This window comes from Ipomoea nil, unplaced genomic scaffold, assembly GCF_001879475.1.
Source record: "Ipomoea nil cultivar Tokyo-kokei standard unplaced genomic scaffold, Asagao_1.1 scaffold3213, whole genome shotgun sequence".
NCBI classification, from domain to species: Eukaryota; Viridiplantae; Streptophyta; class Magnoliopsida; order Solanales; family Convolvulaceae; genus Ipomoea; species Ipomoea nil.
The window spans coordinates 478,558-484,960 of NW_017619641.1; the positions used below are offsets into that span (position 1 = coordinate 478,558).

The window sequence follows — 6,403 nt, forward strand, 5'->3', positions numbered from 1 at the left end:
CCAATCCAGAAGAGCAAGAAGTATATCAAGACCAGCCCTAAAGAGATTGAATAGCTTATCAATAACCAAACAAGATGGAAGAGCAACATAACTATAACACTTTGAAGAATTGGCATTACAATTTGTATTTAAGTATTATGCTATCAGTGGTTACATGTGAAACATGTCCCTAATCCTAATTTGGTCAAGCATAAACCTATTCTAAACCTGATGCCAATCAACAAATTAAATATTAAATACTTTACTTAACAGGAAATATGTCACTAAATGCAATAATGGCATGAATATCAATTTTATGCTTGCCATACAGACTTACCTGGCATTTCATACCCATTTCCAGAAGCAGCAAGTATAAGAAAAAACAAAGTAATGCACATGAAGATGAGATAGGTTAAGGCATACACATGAGAAATCTAGCATTTCATATCATTGAGAATCCATAGAGCATATACTCACTTGAGTCCTTGAGAATCCAGCAAGTTGATGCAAGACTCGTAAGCAACTAAGACGCACACGCTCTTGTGGAGTTGGTGATGGGAGCTTTGCAGAACCATCCTCTGGTTCATATGCTTCATTCGAATGATCAGCATCTTTCACCTCTTCAAATGCCATAGTTTCTCTTCTGCTTTCATATACCACTGCAGACACAAGTTTGGGCACATATCCAAGATATCCGACATGATCTGCAAAAGCAGGGTGTACTCGTAATAAGGACACCAATGCTGCAGATAAAAGCAGAGGGAGTTCAGGGTCAACAGATTGGGCATCATAGTGTGTGGCAGCAATGGATGATAGATATTGATCTAGTAGTCCTTCCAAAAATCTCTTCGGATTTCTAAGAGGAAACTTTGGATCCTTTAGGAATAACCTAACATAGATTCCCCCAACCTGCAGTGCAAAGAGATTTTAGTCAAAACAGGAAAAAAAAAAAAAAAAAACATTGCTCAATAATTCACAATAAGGCCTACACCAAACAACACCTGAGGTTCCGTCTCTCATATCCTGATGGCCAGATGCCTGCTCAGGTACATCCCAATCAACAACACAACCTTTCATCTGTTCACGATGTAGGTCAGATGCCATGGTTGCAACTTGAGCAGACAATGATGCAGCCATTGCTGGGGTCCACACAAGTTCTGGAGTCACTGTTGTTTGATCAAGCGCACTCACAACAGCTTCACCAGGTCCATCCCTGATGACAGATAGCAGGCCATCAGGCAGAAACCTAGCCAGCATTATTGCCACTCTAGGACCATGCATTGGCTGCCCAACAAGCTTCCCCAGTAATGAGGCAGCTGCCACTCTTTGCTGTAGAGGAACTTCTTCTGCAGAATATCATTTGACATTGTAAATACAGTGGGATTTTCAACATGGATGAGAAGCCAAAAACAACCTACTTTGCAAAGGAAGGAGTAGTTCTAGAATGTAGACCACTCCACTGGAGGTGGGAAGTCGAAGCGGAAGGCATAAAGAACATGGAGAGCTCCTTCACAGCAATTTGGTGAGGAGTGTAGCATTTGCAATAAAAGGAGAAGACTAGATTCATCAGCAACAATTGCCTTCAAGCAGGGAGCATGTGTCGTAAAGCACACTTAAACAAAGTTGAGGAATATTGGTTGTCGAAACAATAGGAACAGAGAAGCAAGGTTATCAAGGCAGACTTTCTACGCGAGATGCCGTCGACCGCCTAGGCGATGAGTAATATATATATATATATATATATATATATATATATATATATATATATATATATATATAACAATTAGTACTAAATATAATAGACTTAGGCACTTAGCCTTTCTTTTAGGGTCCTTTGATGGATCATAAGTACTTTCATCCTCCATAACCTGTCAACAAAAAATAAACAACCTATAATAAACAGCAAGAGCACACTGCCAAGCATAGTATATGAAAAGAAAAAAAAAAAAAAAAAAAAAAAAGGCCAAATGTCACACTGTCACACACCCACACTGCCAACATGCCAAGTGCCAAGCTTGAGATACTATATGAAAAGAAGAAAAAGAAGAGCACAGTCTACACTCTACACCCATATATATACAGTTATATATACAGTAGTACGAAAAGAAGAAAAAGAAGAGAAAAGAAGAAAAAGAAGAGAAAAAAAAAAAAAAAAAAAAAAAAAAAAAAAAAAAAAAAAAAAAAGAGGAAGAAGCTTTACACCTTTAGCTGTGAGGTCGCCGGAGGTCGAAGCGGAAGGCAGCAGTCGAACATTGAAGTCGCGAAGTCGTTGAAGTTGCGAACTGCGTATCTGAGCTTACTGCCTAGGGTTTTAATTCCGTAGTTTTTTTTTTTTTAGTAACATAACCCGGGTCGAACCCGGGATAGGCGTCCAAAGGCATCGCCTAAGCTCCTAGGCGACGCCCAGGCTCACCTCGCCCATTTTAGGCCAAACGAGCAGATTAGGCAGGAGGTCTCCACCGCCCAGACGCCTAGGCGACGCCTTGATAACCTTGCAAAGAAGCACTCAAAAAGTGGTAATAACTTTTCTTTTGCAGCAAAAACTGATGCCAAATCCGGTTTTCCAGTCAACAGATGCTGGGAAAAGGAAATAAAAATATTATAAATCCCAAATTAACATTTATCTTACCATAAAGCAAATAATTGAAACTTGTACCTGAAGAGCAACCAGAGTAAACTGAAGATTCTTAATTATTAATTCAAATTCCTCCTCTTTCATCACTTCCCACCAGAGGGTGATGAAGGATTATTATCAGGCAAGTTCTGCTCATCAGATAATTCATTTGTTTCATCAATTTCAAACTCAGGTGCCTTAGGGGATGGGGAACTCAGAGGAACATTTGACCCTACAGAAACCTGGCTACTGACTAGACATGATATGAAATCAACAAGAGCAACAGAGAATGCCTCGGGTTCACTGACTTCATAATCTGGTTGATGATTGTAGACTCTCAAGTACACATGTCCAACAAACACTTCTTTTGACAGTATTTCATATGCAAAGGAATGTGAATCTTTCAAGTCATATGAACCATCAGGTCCCTGGCTTGCACACTGCTGATCAACAAATTTTAATAGTTCTGCTCGCGTTGAAGAGTTCCATATGATCTACAATCAGGAATAAAAGGCACATCAGAAGTACAGTGCAACTAATTAAGGATTAGGTTCCAAATGGAAATCTCATTCCACCTGAAGTCTCTCAGAGGCAATCTAACACAGAAAATGAACCAAACACAGAAAAACAGTTTTTCATAATGCAACCAAACACTGGAAAGGAAAATGTTTTCCGGAAAATGACTCATTTTCCAGAAAACATTTTTCAGAAGTCATTTTCCTGCTTTCCAAACGGACCCTAAATGACATTCATTTAATGAATGGAGAAAATCCATTTTGGGCATTAAATACAGTCACGAGATCTATAGCAATTACCTCAGGGTTCTCCAAGTTCGTATTTAGTTTAGACAGTAAGTCTTTGGGTGATTGATCTTTCAACATACTTGCAAGTTTTGGTGTCAGCAGAGCTTTAAGGGCATCAGCTGCAGCCTCATTATAGCTTTAAGTAGCCAAACCACTAAGCCTTGATAATGCCTGAGCTGCCCGTTTAGCATGCAAATTCTTGGCAATCTGAACACTTTCACCAACACCATGGGCTTCTGACTTATCTGATTCCTCAGCAGTTGAATCATACTGAAGCAACAGCGGTAATAGATACCTAAAGCAAAGTCAACACCATAACATCAGTTCCGTATTCCATGACCACAGGGAAAACAATGTGTAACCCAGATAACATAACTACTGAGTGTTTGTCTGGCCTACAGCTTATTGGAGCTTATCTACTCCAGAAAACATAAGCTATGCCAATACAAATGCTTTTATAGCCAAATGAGAAGCAAAAGGCCCTTTTCAAGCACCTTCACAATTGAAGCTAGTCAGAAAAGCTCTTCTACAATAAGCTCCACCTGGGCTACCCAAGTACATAACATATTTGACTACTGGTTACAAAATACAGAACAATAACAAATCATGATAGAATGGGTGCAACTAAACCTAAACCAGGTTCTATAAATCCTCAAAGTGCATGGCTGAGAAGCATAAGTGGTTTTACTCTTTTTAAAGGTCTTCTCGGTGCCAGTCACTGTAATATCAGGCTATAAATAATACAATAAGAGTTCTTGGAATAATAGAGCCAGCTTCTCAGGAAGAAAACTAAGTGAAGGTGTCAACTATTAAGACAAACAACTCAGGGAAAGGAAATATAAAGAAAGAAATGGTGATATAAGCGACTATTTTAGTTTTGCTGTATAGAACTCAAATCAAAAGATTAGAAAGACGTAAAAGATTACAGAATACTATCCACATAGAGCCTCTCAAAAGTCTTGAATGAAAAGAAAAAGACGGAAACATTCTACATATTATCTTAACACAGGCCACATAGGCTTGAAGATCTGAAAATTTATCTTACCACAAGACCCCGGCTTTAAGTAAGGCATCTTGAAAGACACAGTCCACCGAGACATGAGCAATGCTCTGAAGAGCAGCATCAACAGCAGCTCGAACGAGCTCAAGTTCAGTGCAATGTACAATATCATCAACTAGTCCAGAATATTCAAAATTTTCAGCTCTGGCACTCTCAAAATGACTTAAAACTGAAAACGTTTGCATCACATTTGTAACAATGACAGTTGATGGTTCACTTGCAGGGGTAGATGATCAAACTACACACATGCAACGGGAAAGAAGATTCGCAAGTAGTTTTATTCCACCATCTCTTACTAGCTCTTCACCATTCAGTGAAGAAGATGCACACCTAAATCAAAGTTCAAAATACTTATTTGTAAAACTTGAAGGAAAACAGAGATGACACAAAGTCAATAGCTAGCATGACAGAAGGTATAAATTAGCCATCCATAACAGGCAAATAGCAACATAAAAGGTCTGAATTATGCAAGGGATATACACAAACTTTGCATTCAAAGAGTTGTTTCCAAGGCTTGAACTCATGAGCTAACAGTGAAAACTAAACCACACATCTTTAGAATACATATTCTAGAATGACAAATAAACTTGATGAGCCAAATATATTTTCAATATAACCAGAGGCAGTGCTGGAAGCTTTTGCTTAACTAAAGGAAATAAATGAATTTTAAATTTGATTGTTATATACAATATGTTTCAAAGCATTTTGTCAGTTTGTCAAAAAACACATAATCTAAATAGTTCAAAAGCACCAGCATTAAAGTGCATGAGCTGCAAGAGAAGTTACAATTCAAACAAAAACGCTATACAACTTGACCATAGAAACTACTAGTTTGGAGAAGGGAAAAAAAAAAAAGTATTAGTGCATTTTTTTCTCCCCAAGTTGTGCACAATTAGTCATTTCAGTCCCTATTGGTCTACTTTTTAATTATAGTCCTTAGTTGTGTCACAATATTGTGTTTTCACCCCTCAATGTTGCTTTTTTGTCCTTTGCCTTTATGTCTTCCATTTGCCTCCACCAAACAATCCCCAAACTGGTCAAGGTTGAGTACAATTTTGGAGAAGTTAAACCCAAAGGCAAACAAAAGATGCAGAGACATTAGTGTAAAGAACAAAAAAAACAAACATTGTAGGGGGATTACATTTATAAAAGTGGTCATCCAAAGACAAACAACTAGTTGTGCATATTGCATAACTCAAGGACCAAAAATGCAATATCCCAAAAAAAAAAAAAAAAAAAAAAAAAAAAAAAAAAAAAAAAAAAAAAAACGCGAGGTAGAAGAAATTTATTATAGCCTATATTTCTTTGCTAAGTAATTTGGCCTGTCATAATAATCTAAGGCCTATGAACTATTATGATTGTGTCATAATAGCTTTCTACATTTTCCTCATTAGGTGTTTTCTTAGTATTTAGATATTCCTCTATTTTATTCCTCATAGACCATCATCAAATTTGAAATGTTTGAATACCAATGACTTCTCAAGATATGAAGTGTTGTGAATTTCTCGTATAAAGAGATTTTATATGCATACTTGGGTACAACTAATAGATTCATCATTCATCAGATCCCAGTATTCAACTTCTCTTTTAATAGCTTTTAAAGTTAGCAAAAATAACTATTGGTTAGTGTAAACCATGAGAAAGTGACAACCTGCAATTGCTCATAGGCTTTCTGCACAGCCAGAAACTTTTCCCTTCCTTCAGAATTTTTATCTGGATGATACTTCATTGCAAGTTTTCTGTATTGGTGCTTCGCGCTTGCTTCTCTTCATCAATGTTCTCAATCTGTTTTGAGATATTAGGAATCTCATGTATGTCTGTCTCAAATTGTTTCTTAGCAGCCCGCAGCATCTCGTGATACCTCCCTCATCTAAGGATCGGAAATCTCTAATATTTTACAAGCTAAGCATCTTCTTCAGAAAGATCCATGGGCCTATGTGTTGACTC

General features: G+C 37.5%; 1 pseudogene; it reads right to left on the reverse strand.

Annotated features, from left to right (window-relative positions):
• Nucleotides 1–253: 253 nt before the first annotated feature.
• Nucleotides 254–6,185, reverse strand: LOC109168698 (annotated as a pseudogene).
• Nucleotides 6,186–6,403: the final 218 nt, after the last annotated feature.